Below are 14888 nucleotides of genomic sequence, written 5' to 3'. Positions count from 1 at the left end.
ACAATGTGGTTATCTGAAAGGTAAAATACCTATCCAGGCGTTGTAAGAGTTGACAAGCGTAAGCAATTTTTATTTTATTTTATTTATTTCACCTTTATTTAACCAGGTAGGCTAGTTGAGAACAAGTTCTCATTTGCAACTGCGACCTGGCCAAGTTAAAGCATAGCAATTTGACACATTCAACAACACAGAGTTACACATGGAATAAACAAAACATAGTCAATAATACAGTAGAACAAAAGAAAACAAAAAGTCTATATACAGTGAGTGCAAATGAGGTAAGAATTGAGTTAACAGGGTCCTTAGCAATTGATTTTTTAACACTGATGAGTATACCATTAGATGTGTTTGTTGATAAGGGTAAAATATTAGGATTGCTAAAAATTGTTCTATGGCTGTTTTTCGAAACAATCTATACAGTCCAATCCCATAAGTGAAGCATCAAAATTCAATATGGTTCACAAAGGGTTTTCTGACATTCTCATCCCTGTTATACCGTACCTGCCTTCTTATGCAAATTACACATAGCTTTCTAACGTTTTAACTCTTTCATCTCACTCCCTCTGCCTTTTATAAAACAGTCTCTCTGTGTGAATCATATATCTCTCGGGATCAAGCGGGATCAAGACGACAACATCCGGTGAAATTGGAGGGTGCTCAATTAAAATACATAATTGTAATATTAAACATGAATGAAAATACAAGTGACTTACATTCTTGTTAAAATTCTTGTTAATCTAACTGATTTGACAGATTTACAAAAGGCTTTACGGCAAAAGCATACCATGCGATTGTCTGAGGACAGCGCCCCACATCAACATATTTTTCAACCAAAACAGGCTTCACAAAATCACAAATAGCGATAAAATATTTCACTCACTTTAGAAAACCTTCCTCTGTTTGCAATCCCAAGGGTCCCAGCTACACAATGAACGGTTGTTTTGTTTGATAAAGTCCTTCTTTATATCCTTCTTTATAAACAAGCCTGAAACCTTGTATAAAGACTGTTGACATCTAGTGGAAACCATAGGCACTGCAATATGGGAGCTATTTTTATATATAGTCCCATTGGTTTGCATTGAAAGAGCCTGTGCCCTAAAAAAAATACAATTATTTCTGGTTGGTATTTCTGGTTGGTTTTCATATATCAGTTCTGTTATAGTCTAAGAAATTATTTTAACAGTTTTAGAAACTTCAAAGTGTTTTCTATTATATGCATATCCTGGCTTCTGGGCCTGAGTAACAGGCAGTTTACTTTGGGCACATCAGAAAGGCGGAAATTCAGGAAAAAGGGGCCTAGCCCTAAGAAGTTATAACATGTTTAACCCTCCCGTTGTCCTCGTATTGTGTCTAGACCCCGAGTACTCCGGGTCACCCTGTCCCGTCTTGGCTAAAGGCCCAATGGGCGCAAGTGTGACAGTATGCATGTGAACAGCCTTTGCCAATGTATTTCTTACACTTGCTTACCGCCCAAATAGGTCCACAGACGACGCAATCGCAACCACAATGAACACTGCCCTAACCCATCTGGACAAGAGGAATACCTATGTGAGAATGCTGTTCATCGACTACAGCTCAGCATTTAACACCATAGTACCCTCCAAACTCGTCATCAAGCTTGAGACCCTAGGTCTCGACCCCGCCCTGTGCAACTGGGTACTGGACTTCCTGACGGGCCGCCCCCAGGTGGTGAGGGTAGGTAACAACATCTCCACCCCGCTGATCCTCAAAACTGGGTCCCCACAAGGGTGCGTTCTGAACCCTCTCCTGTACTCCCTGTTCACCCACGACTGCGTGGCCATGCACGCCTCCAACTCAATCATCAAGTTTGCGGATGACACTACAGTGGCAGGCTTGATTACCAACAACGACGAGACGGCATACAGGGAGGAGGTGAGGGCCCTTGGAGTGTGGTGTCAGGAAAATAACCTCACAAAATAAAGGAGATGATTGTGGACTTCAGGAAACAGCAGAGGGAGCACCCCCCTATCCACATCGACGGGACAGTAGTGGAGAGGGTAGTAAGTTATAAGTTCCTCGGCGTACACGTCACGGACAAACTGAATTGGTCCACCCACACAGACAGCGTCGTGAAGAATCAAGAGCATCCTGTCGGGCTGTATCACCGCCTGGTACAGCAACTTGACCAGCACCTACTGTACAGCTTGGACTGTCTACAGGAAAAACACTGGAGAGGATTGGCGTAATTTGTCATGATGAAGCACAACTTATAAAGATTAACTGAAACACAAGTTCAGCATCACCAGAGACACTTCCAGCAACATACTGTTTCTAACAGGACAGAGTCTGCAGACTTAATCTCTCTGCGCACGGAATCCACTAGCGGGCTGAAATTCCACAACATATGGTGATCGCTACATAAATAGTCATATTAAACATTCATGAAAATACACGTGTCTCACATGTATCGAAAGCCTAGAATCTTGCTAATCCAACTGCGTTGTCAGATTTAAAAAAGGATTTACTGCGAAAGAATACGATGCGATTATCTGAGCAAAAAGCCCCATAAAAAACAACTATTTTAACCAGCACAGGCGTAACATAATCACAAACTGCATTAAGAGACTGTGTATTATTGTGCTGGATGACTACAATGATACTAACCAAGACATGGACCTGTTCTAAAACTGAAAACCCATGAGAATCAAGCACAAGTGCAACATATGGCCACCAGTGATTCAATAGAAGAAAATAATATAAATCGAAAAACTGCTCTATGACATAACACTTATTGTTGATACACTGGCACAATAAGTATTATAACATGTACACCTTGATTCTTCACAAAAACATTTCTCAACAGTGCCAAGATACAGTATGTAGGATTTAGACAACTAGAGCAATGGAGAGAAACATTTAACACCATAGAGATGCAAATGTGTTTCGATTCACATAGATCCAAGGTCTCCTCCCATTTCAATAGTCTGATATAACTGCCCTCCACAGATCTCCCTCAGTCACGACGGCCACTCCCAGTCTCTTCCCTTGCTTCTAGAATCGTAGAACCTTTCCACAATGACACTTTTAGAATGTGTGTTCCTCCTGACTTTCATCTCAGGTGAGTTAACTGGAGTTATTTCTGTCCAGTGTAGGAAACAGGAGAGGAGCTGTGCTACTTGGCTGGAGGGTCACAGTAATCTAACCTCTTTGTCTGTTTTTCAGCTGTTCAGGGGCAGTCACTCACTTCCTCTGAGCCAGTGGTGAAGAAACCTAGAGAGTCAGTAACACTGTCCTGTGCTGTCTCTGGCCTTTCTCTAAGCTATCTGCATTGGATCCGTCAGAAACCAGGGAAAGGACTTGAGTGGATTGGGCGCATTGACGGTGGCACTGGCACTGTATTTGCCCAGTCTCTCCAGGGCCAGTTCACCATCACCAAAGACGGCTCAAAAAACCAGCTGTACTTAGAGGTGAAAAGCCTGAAGACTGAAGACTCTGCTGTTTATTATTGTGCTAGAGACACAGTGACACAGGAAGCTGAAGCGCCATACAAAAACGGATCAACAGTGATCCCAGGATGAGAGGCAATGAAGCGCGTCTGTTCTTAAAACACACACTTAACACTACACAAAAGTTGCTGAAATTATTATAGATCCTTGAACTCCACAATAGATTCCCAAGAGGGGATGTGCAGTAAGAGATACATATAATTCAATACAACTTGTATTGTCCCACATAGGGAAATGCGCTTGTTTCTGTGCTGTTCAGCATTGTATAAAATCAAACGTATCTAGTCTGAACATCCCATATGTAAAATCTCTGGCTTTCACAGTCTAGGCAACTTGGACTGACATTACAGCAAGCCCTGCACTAACCTGACTATCACCGAACAAAGTTTCGTACTCTCCAATAAGTAAGTGACAATATTCTGTGTCCACTAAAACAAATGTACCATCATTTTCAGGGATTTTTCAGAAATCATCTGCTACAAAGATGTCGTTGATTATATGTTTGAATGTATTTTTGTCATTTCATTTCCACAGGTGTTCAGGGTCAGACAATGACTGAGTCTCAATCAGTGGTTAAAAAGTCTGAAGAATCCCACAAACTGACTTGCACATATGCTTGGTTTAGAAGCAGCTATTGAAATGCTTGGATCAGACAGGCTCCTGGGAAAGGTTGCTACCATTATTGGTCCCGGCAGTTACATCTACTACTCCCCGTCTTTTCAGGGTCGGTTCACCATCTACAGATGAACAGTCTGAAGACTGAAGACCTTGCTGTGTATTATTGTTGCAGAGACACAGTGACACAGGAGTCTGCAGCACTGTATAAAACTGATCCAGCACTTCTCTTACTGTGAGAGTATGTGAAACAATTCTGAGCTCTAGTCTCTGTCAACATCAATCCCACGGCCCACCAACACTATAGGAGGGAGTAGGCACATCGTACTCTAAATTATAACAATAATATACATGATTACTTGAAAAAAATTAAATATACCTGACAACTTGTCAAGATAACTGTATGAATATCATTATAAACCTTTAACTGAAAACTTTAAAGCCATTTCAAGTCAGTTGACAATAGTAAATAACTAACATTACTATTACATTACTATTCGGTTATGTTTTTCAATTTGGTGATCTTATTTAAATGAAACCAGATTTCAAATTTCATTAAACAATTAATGCAATATTAAATACATGTACCACAAAGGTCATTAATGTTAAACAGTAATGGAACAAATTTAGATCTTTGGGTGACCCTAATATATTGTCATCCTGTGCTGTTCTGAGAAACAATGTTGACATCATCAACTCTTCCTCGCAGTCTCTATTTAAACCTCTGGTGGGAGGTCTATGCAAAGTCAATGCTTTCATACTTTTATAATCAGACAGTCAGCTCTGGCCTTCCCATTATAGGTCGCCTGGCTGACATTACAGTGAGCCCTGCACTAACTATCACTAAACAATGGAGCTTACGAAAAAGCCCTGGAGTGGAATGGGAGAATGAATAAAAGGCCAGTTCACTCTGACTGAGAATGTCTTCACAAGCACACAGTTATTGTAGGCCAAGAGGACTCTGCTGTTTATTATTGTGCTCGCCAGTGGCGGGTTTAGGTATAGGCGACATGGGCAGCCGCCCAGGGCAGCATCTTGCTGGGGGCGGCACGGGGTGCCCGCACACTAAAAAAAATGTTTTATTACATTTTGAATGGTGACATTTGCGTGATGGGTTCTCTATCACTCAGTTGCTCATCACGTCAATGATATCATGTCAGCATGTGGGTCAATTAACCTTGCCGGGGTGGGCGCCCTGATAGTTTGTGAGCTAGGTAGGCTACTGCCTGGGAAGGGCTCCCACTCAGAAGTACGAGATGGGGAGGGGGGCAGGGTTAGGTTGACCTCAGGTCTCCCCACTGGAAGCCTGAGGTAGGGGGAGCGGGGGAATCTATCAAATAGCGCACCTCTAACTTTGTACAGGACTAATGCTATTAGCGTTGGACTAGTAACCGGAAGGTTTTAAGTTCAAACCCCCGTGCTGACAAGGTACAAATCTGTCGTTCTGCCCCTGAACAGGCAGTTAACCCACTGTTCCTAGGCCGTCATTGAACATAAGAATTTGTTATTAACTGACTTGCCTGGTTAAATAAAGTTTTTTTTTTTTAAATACAAAAAATAATAATAATAATTGTTCTGCAATTTAGTTTGCAGAACAATTATTGTGTGTTTCTTGTGTGAAGTGCATTAGTGTAATAATCAGGTTATATTCTTTATAAGTGTGTTATTTTGTGTATTTGTGTGATATAGGATATGTGCAATTTAGTTTAATTTGTGTGTTTTTTGTTAGCAATAGGGTAATAGTGTAATAATTTGATTTTTTTACATTGGTATTCATTAACTAGAATTTGTTTCTATAAGTCTTTATTAATTATTTTCGATAGTTATGAGTCTTTTTTGTATATATTTTTAGATTCATATCGTTTTAAATGACCATTTATTTGTGTTGTTCCAAATGTCTGAATAAAAATTACAGTTAAGGTAGGTGAATACCCCGCTGAAGGGGGGATTCAACCAGTGAGCCATACAAGCTAGAACCTCCACTGCTCGACAGAAACACTGACTGAAGCTGGTGAACCAGCTGTACAACATGGATAGGTGGGGTACTACTACCTCTCTTTGTGTCACACTAGAATAATACTGAGTATCAGTAGTGTAAATAATAAAACAACAATATCACAAAGCACTACACTACAAGAATCCAAACAGTAACATTCAAACTACCTCTTGCCTAGACTGGTCAAGCTTTCTTGATGTCACATGAACAAGTAATTAACTTATTTGGGACAGGGGGGCAGTATTGAGCAGCTTGGATAGCTACTCAGTAGCTGGTGCCCAGAGTACACTAAATGCTACTCTGTCCTAAAAGCTAGAATATGCATATAATTAGTAGATTTTGATAGGAAACACTCTGAAGTTTCTAAAACTGTTTGAATGATATCTGTGAGCCTGTTACGGATGATGCGAATTTTCGCCGCTTTTTGTAAAAAATCGCGCAACATTTCAACGTCCTGCTACTCATGCCAGGAATATAGTATATGCATATGATACGTATGTGTGTATAGAAAACACTCTGAAGTCTCTAAAACTGGTTAAATCGTGTCTGTGGCTATAACAGAACGTGTTAAGGAGTAAAAATCCCTGGGAAAACTGGTCACCAAAAACACAAAAAAAAGATTCATCCGCCAGTCAATGTATTGTCTAAGGCGATAGAAAATAGATGAGGTTCCCATTATAACGCCGACAGCTTCCACACGATGCCGCCAGTACTGGCATTTCATTGTAGATGTATCCTTGGTGGAATGACGTGTAGGCACTTCCTGTCTTAGGGCGCACCGGAGGAAGCTATGAAAGTGAAAAAATGGACAATGATTTCAAGACTTGCTGCTATCGAATACAGATCGCCCCGTGATCAATTTGATCGATTATTAACGTTTATTAATACCTAAAGTTGGTTTACAAAAGTAGTTTGAAGTGATTTGTAAAAGTTTATAGGCAACTTTTTTATTTTTTTATTTTAAAAAAAATCTTGAAAAGGTGATTTTTCCTGGATCAGACCGGCCTTCATAAAATGACATTTTGGGGATACAATGACGGATTTAATCGGGAAAAATACCCAATTGTGATGTTTATGGGACATATAGGAGTGCCAACAAAGAAACTCGTCAAAGGTAATGAATGTTTTATATTTTATTTCTGCGTTTTGTGTAGCGCCGGCTACCGCAAAATCTTTTGTTTAGGTCTTGTTCAGGTATTTTGGGGGGTGCATGCTATCAGATAATAGCTTCTCATGCTATCGCCGAAAAGCATTTTACAAATCTGACATGTTGGCTAGATTCACAACGAGTGTAGCTTTAATTGAGTATCTTGCGTGTGTGTTTTAATGAAAGTTTGAGATTTATCGAGTACTATCGGTGGCGCTCTGAAATTTCCGCTGATGTGGTTCCTGTGCAGGAACCATGTCCGTAACAGGATAACAGAGCTGATATGGCAGGAAAAAACCTGAGAAAAAATCCAACCAGGAAGTGGGAAATCTGAGGTTTGTAGTTTTTCAACTCAGCCCGTATTGAATATATAGTGGGATATAGGTCATCTTGCACTTCCTAAGGCTTCCACTAGATGTCAACAGTCTTTAGAACATTGTTTCAGGCTTCTACTGTGAATGGGGGCTGAATGAGAGGGAAATGAGTCAGAGGTATATCAGCAGCCACGGGCTCACGATGCGCGGTCATGAGAAAGTTACCTCTCGTTCCATTGCTTTTCTACAGACAAATGAATTCTCCTGTTGGGACATTATTGGACATTTATGATAAAAACATCCCAAAGATTGATTCTATACATCGTTTGATATGTTTCTACGACTAGTAATATAACCTTTTGGAATTTTCGTCTGACATTTCCCCTGGACTTGCCCCGCCCCGCGCCTCATGAGTCTCGATTTGTTTACTAAACGCCCTAACAAAAGGAGGAATTTGGACATAAATGATGGACATAATGGAACAAATCAAACATTTATTGTGAGTCTCGATTTGTTTACTAAACGCCCTAGCAAAAGGAGGAATTTGGACATAAATTATGGACATAATGGAACAAATCAAACATTTATTGTGGAACTGGGATTCCTGGGAGCGCATTCTGACGAAGATCATCAAAGGTAAGTGAATATTTATAATGCTATTTCTGACTTATGTTGACTCCAACATGGCGGATATCTTCTTGGGTTGTGTATGTCTCTGAGCGCCTTACTCAGATTATTGCATGGCATTATTGCATGGTTTTCCGTAATGTTTTTTTAAAATCTGACACATTAAGACAAAAATAAATTCCACAATTAGCTTTTAACAAGGCACACCTGTTAATTGAAATTCATTCCAGGTGTCTACCTCATGAAGCTGGTTGAGAGAATGCCAAAAGTGTACGAAGCTGTCATCATGGCAAAGGGTGGTTACTTTGAAGAATCTCAATAATAAAATATATTTTGATATGTTTAACATTTTTTTTTGGTTACTACATGATTTTTTGGTTATTCCATATGTTTTATTTCATAGTTTTGATGTAGAAAATTTAAAAAAATAAATAAAGCCAAACCCTTGAAATAGTAAGTGTGTCCAAACTTTTGACTGGTACTGCAAATGTAATTATTAATCGTATCTAATTGAATATGCCAAGGATCTACACTGAACAAATATATAAATGCAACATGTAAAGTGTTGGTCCCATGTTTCATGAGCTGAAATAAAAGATCCCATAAAATCAATGTTCCATAAGTACAAAAAACTTATTTTTGTGAACAAATTTTAGTGAGCATTTCTCTATTTTTTTAACCTTTATATTACTATGCAAGTCAGTTAATAACAAATTCTCATTTTCAATGATGGCCTAGTTCAGAACAACAGATTTGTACCTTGTCAGCTCTGGGATTCGATCTTGCAACGCTCTAACCACTAGGCTACCACCTGACAAGTGACGTGTGGCATATCAAGAAGCCTATTAACTCATTACAGTCTAAGTGCTGGCTGGGGGATGGATGGGGGGGTTGTACTATAGTTTGCCATCAGATATTATATATTTAATTTTGATTCACATGATTACTTTTATGACTTTTTCTTCATATTTTTGATCCAAAATTGGCAGGTACGTGTTTTTATATGTTTTCATGGATTATCATTTTAGATTTAATTGAAAATCTGATCTGTCTATGAGAGTATTTCATGTGTCGACCAGTGTGTGTAGTTGATGCAAATTGTGTTGCATTGAGTCTTTTAGAATCTTTCATACTAAGATCAATGTTAAAATCAGTTTTGTACAGCACTGCAGCCTCCTGTGTCACTGTGGCTGTCGTGCACAATCTGAGTGTCTGATTATGAAGGGATAAACGGGAGGGAGACTTTGCATAGACCACCCTCTAGAGAAATAAATATCCTGACAGGGAGAGATCTGCTCTATTCCTTTATTCTCTCTCCTCCCTGTTCTTTGTTCTTCTCTCTGTGGTTCAGATTCTACTTATGAGACGTGTTGACTATGATGGCTTTAGTATGTGTTGACTATAATGGCTTTAGTATGATGTGTTGACTATATATGATGGCTTTAGTATGATGTGTTGACTATAATGGCTTTAGTATGATGTGTTGACTATATATGATGGCTTTAGTATGATGTGTTGACTATATATGATGGCTTGACTATGATGTGTTGACTATAATGGCTTTAGTAGGATGTGTTGACTATATATGATGGCTTTAGTATGATGTGTTGACTATATATGATGGCTTTATGTATGATGTGTTGACTATATATAATGGCTTTAGTATGATGTGTTGACTATATATAATGGCTTTAGTATGATGTGTTGACTATAATGGCTTTAGTATGATGTGTTGACTATATATAATGGCTTTAGTATAATGTGTTGACTATTAGGGCTTTAGTATGATGTGTTGACTATAATGGCTTTAGTATGATGTGTTGACTATAAGGGCTTTAGTATGATGTGTTTACTATATATAATGGCTTTAGTATTGTGTGTTGAAGATCAGCAACACGGGGACAAAAGTTCACAATTTATACTTGGAGTTTAAATGTCTGAAAATCTTTTAATGATGTATGGTTTTGACGCGTTTGGTAAGGTTAACTTATTAAATTATAATTTGACATGTTTTGAGACTGAGCATTAGTCTTAATAGTTGATATATTGGTGTGGAGATACATTTACAGTGCCTTGCGAAAGTATTCGGCCCCCTTGAACTTTGTGACCTTTTGCCACATTTCAGGCTTCAAACATAAAGATATAAAACTGTATTTTTTTGTGAAGAATCAACAACAAGTGGGACACAATCATGAAGTGGAACGACATTTATTGGATATTTCAAACTTTTTTAACAAATCAAAAACTGAAAAATTGGGCGGGATAATTGTCATCAACAACCGCTGAATTGCATAGCGCTACATTCAATGAATATTACTACAAATATTTATATTCATGAAATCACAAGTGCAATATAGGAAAACACAGCTTAGCCTTTTGTTAATCCACCTGTTGTCAGATTTGGAAAATATGCTTTACAGCGAAAGCAATCCAAGCGTTTGTGTAAGTTTGTCGATCGCTCGACAAAACATTATGTACACTTAGCATCAAGTAGCTTGGTCACGAAAATCAGAAAAGCAATCAAATTAATCGTTCACCTTTGATGATCTTCGGATGTTTTCACTCACGAGACTCTCAGTTACACAATAAATGTTCCTTTTGTTCCATAAAGATTATTTTTATATCCAAAATACCTCCGTCTGTTTGTTCAGAAATCCACAAGAAAGAGCAGTCACGACAAAGCAGACAAATTCCAAATAGTTTCCGTAATGTCCACAGAAACATGTCAAACGTTTTTTCGAATCAATCCTCAGGTTGTTTTTAAAATATAAACTTGATAATATATCAACCACAAATGTCTTTATCAGTAGGAGAGGGAAAAGCAATGGCTGTCCAAACTCTGTTGCGCAAGCAAAACTCATGCGACCACTTGACGTGATGTTATCTTTCTGGCAAATTTTTCAAAATAAAAGCCTGAAACTGTCTGAAGACTGACACCTTGAGGAAGCGATAGGAAAAGGAATCTGGCTGATATCCCTTTAAATGGAGCAAAGAGAGTCTATGAAACAAGGAGTTTTCAAAATAGAAGCCACTTCCTGGTTTGATTTTCGTCAGGGTTTCGCCTGCAATATCAGTTCTGTTATACTCACAGACAATGTTTTGACAGTTTTGGAAACTTTAGAGTGTTTTCTATCCAATAATAATATGCATATATTAGCAACCGAGACTGAGGAGCTGGCCGTTTACTATGGGCACCTTTTCATCCAAGCTACTCAATACTGCCCCTGCAGCCATAAGAAGTTAAACCAGAACTCTACATACTCTGGGTTGCAGACCGATTATAATAATTGAAAATTATAAACATTGATAATAACATTTTGTATCACCCATGGATAAATGTTTTTGGTCTGTCTGGACCAATTTGGGTATGTAAATCTCGAGATGCGATGACAACATTTTGGAAAACAGTTTCTCTTTTTATCAAAGATAGGGGGCATTAGTGAAAATACTGGGTGGCATCCTTACCTTTTTAAAAAGTAAATGAACCCTTGTTAATTAACAGCTGTGTTATTCATTTTGAGCAATAGTGGACCTAATTGATTCAACAATTTTAAATAGACCTTCGGAGGATCACCGTCCCATCCAGGTGATTTTCCTTTATTCATGCTATCCAATGCCCTTCTGAGTTCATTGAGAGAGATTTGGGCTCCCAGTGAGGTGGCTTCCTCTGAGAGAAAATTAGTTCTTAATTATTTTAGAAAGGACTTAGTCTGGCTTGGTGTAGATTTACAATCAGCGGTGTACAGTTCTTTATAGAAGCGGGAGAATCTTTGATTTCTTAATTTGGGTTCTGATAGTAATTCCTCTGTTTCAGTTTCAATAGTTGCAATACCAGCTAATTGATCTGAGTAGCTTGTTGGCCAGTAAACGACTAGCAATCATAGCAATCTAATTGTTGGTGTCCCTCAAGGATCCATACACAGCCCATGAAATGTCTATGTGTGGGTTATTTATTTTCTTATCAAATGTTTGATTTTTAAATATTTCATTAATAGTCTGTGAGACTATGGTATGTGTTGTTTACACGTGGTTGATGGGAACAGAGATTAGATCATAGACTCATAGAGAGTTTTACACGGAGATCAGTTTATGCACAGCGCTGCAGCCTCCTGTGTCACTGTGTCTCTGGCACAATAATACACAGCAGAGTCTTCAGTCTTCAGGCTGTTCATCTGGAGATACACCTGCTTCATGCTGTTGTCTCTGGAGATGGTGAACCGACCCTGAACAGACTGAGAGTAGGCAATATTTCTAATGTCATAATGCGCTGCCACAAATTCTAGTCCTTTACCAGGAGCCTGTTTGATCCATGCAATCCAATAGCCATTTATGTCTAAATTAGAGGCTGTACAGGTCAGTTTGTGGGCTTCTAAAGGCTTTTTAACCACTGGTCCAGACTCAGTCAGTGTTTGACTCTGAACACCTGTTGGAAGAAAGTAACATTAGAGCTAATAGATGGACTCAAAACCTCACATAATAACAATCTGAAGGTTTTCTTCAAACAAAATGAGTCTTCACCTCTCAGTCCTATTATCATCAGTAAAAACACAGTAGTAAATGTCATGATGAACTCTTTGTATGACGTGTCTCTGTTCCTCAGTCGAGTCAGTTTGTCTTTCATCCACTCTGCAGTGAGATAAGTAGTGATGGAAGAGCTCAGAGTTTTGCATTGACTCCTCCTCACTGGGTGGGAAGAGCAAATAGAGTTTAAATACAGTCCATGGATTACTTCACTACTCAAGAGGCACTGTGTTGTATGTCTATATGATTTATAAGCGTTTAACTTCATAATATGTTTCAATGTTTATCATATGGGTTAGATATTATTAGTATAGGGTATTTTGGCCAAGTTCTCCTTTAGTATGTCAATTCTGGAAATACTGGATTCATAATGATGATGCCTAATAAACACCACATGTTCTGGTACCAATTATGCAAATATACCGTACTTCATGCCATATGACCCTCCAGTTAACCTAGCTTGCCCTCTAGTGGCCTTGGTGCAGGGATGATTAGTCATCCTGCACTCAGAATAAACCAATGGAAACAAACAAATGAAAAGGGGAGCATGCTACTAAATAATATAATGATTAAATATCACTACTAATTCTGTGCCAATACTGTGGTATTAGTATAAGTATGTTTGCCAGCAAATGTGACGCACACAAAATGTATGCCTTATTTTTCTAAATAAATATTCTGTTTAAGAACGTATGTCCTCCAGACGTTATATTGGATGTCGTTCATACCAAGAGTTACCGCAAGCGGGAGACTGCGATATCTGGGCGCTCTGGTTGGTAATGTACTTTGACCTTGGCACTACTTCCTTGTTCTGAGCAAAACTGTGCACAAACCAGACATCTTATTTCCAGTCTCATTTCTCCTGTTTTATAGGTCGGTATTATGTATACATTTATGCGCGTTATTGTTATTTGTAAGGAAAATATACTACTAATGGTCTGTTAGTGGTTTTACGAAGTTGTTGTGACAGATGGCTGCTCATTGTTACTCAGGGAGGGTTAGTGAATATATTGCACTGTGTTTCTAGCCATGTATGCTAGTTAAATGAAACGTTTTAAGCTGTGGGGATAGGCCAGTGTGCATGTGAATGGTCTTGCACTGGGTAATGAATGAATGAGTGATGGTGTAAATTGGTTAAATAGGAATAAGGTCCAAATTTATTTTTACGTGTTTGTGATGGATGGTTTATATGTGAGTGATTATTTTTATTACCAAAAGAAAATTACAAAAGCTATTTTGAGAATGTTTTTAATAAATTCTAAGGGAAGTTGTCCACAAACCAGACAACTTATTTCCAGTCATGTCATTTCTCCTGTTTTAGAGGATACTATTATCTGTTGACGTGGTCTAAGCTGTTACACTAACATCTATGTTATTGTTCAAAAGGGGCTGACCCTGGTTTGTGTCACTGTGGAGGGTAGAGAGCAAAGTAATGCATAGCTGTGTCATCAGTCTGCAGACTTTGACCTGTTAAAATCACTATGGTTCTAGAAGTGGCTTTGGAAATGCTGAACTTGTTTTTCACTAAATAGTTTAATCTAATAATTTTACCACCCCAAATATGAGCAATCCATTCTGGTGCTTTCCCTGCTGGCTGTTGGATCCAAGTTGTTGCGTAGTTATCATTAATCAAAGAATACTCAGACCTTACAGGTCCAAAGAGTGTTCATGCTCTATGGCCATTGGGCCTTGCTGGGTGAGCTCAACACCACAGTGCACACCTGTGAAAAAGAAAACAATGAACAATTGTCCAAATTACTCAGCATTAACCAGTTAGTTGGGCTTTTGAAATAATAATAATTGTTTTTTTTATTTGTCTATTTATATCCCCCCAAATGGAGAGAGACTCACAGGATGCAGCTGCCAGCAGCAGCAGAGATGTAGGGAACATGGTTTTGAGTTGTAGTTAAACTGGTGCAAGCTGCACTTGTCTACACCAACTGAGTGAAGGACAGATGGACACTGCTCTTTACATAAATACAGTGCCTTGCGAAAGTATTCGGCCCCCTTGAACTTTGCGACCTTTTGCCACATTTCAGGCTTCAAACATAAAGATATAAAACTGTATTTTTTTGTGAAGAATCAACAACAAGTGGGACACAATCATGAAGTGGAACGACATTTATAGGATGTTTCAACCTTTTTTAACAAATCAAAAACTGAAAAATTGGGCGTGCAAAATTATTCATTCCCCTTAACTT

The 14888-nt window shown here is 38.7% G+C and overlaps 1 long non-coding RNA gene across 1 annotated transcript; it reads right to left on the bottom strand.

Annotated features, from left to right (window-relative positions):
• Nucleotides 1–10358: 10358 nt before the first annotated feature.
• Nucleotides 10359–12848, bottom strand: LOC149979421 (uncharacterized). The gene is made up of 2 exons (XR_016485386.1): nt 12685–12848; nt 10359–12589 (listed from the first exon to the last, which is right to left on the bottom strand). It is a non-coding gene; the product is annotated as an uncharacterized LOC149979421 (long non-coding RNA).
• Nucleotides 12849–14888: the final 2040 nt, after the last annotated feature.

Source organism: Oncorhynchus mykiss, chromosome 12, assembly GCF_057628025.1.
Source record: "Oncorhynchus mykiss isolate SJ-2025 chromosome 12, ASM5762802v1, whole genome shotgun sequence".
In the NCBI taxonomy this organism is placed as follows: Eukaryota; Metazoa; Chordata; class Actinopteri; order Salmoniformes; family Salmonidae; genus Oncorhynchus; species Oncorhynchus mykiss.
This window is presented reverse-complemented; position numbering and strand designations above follow the sequence as displayed.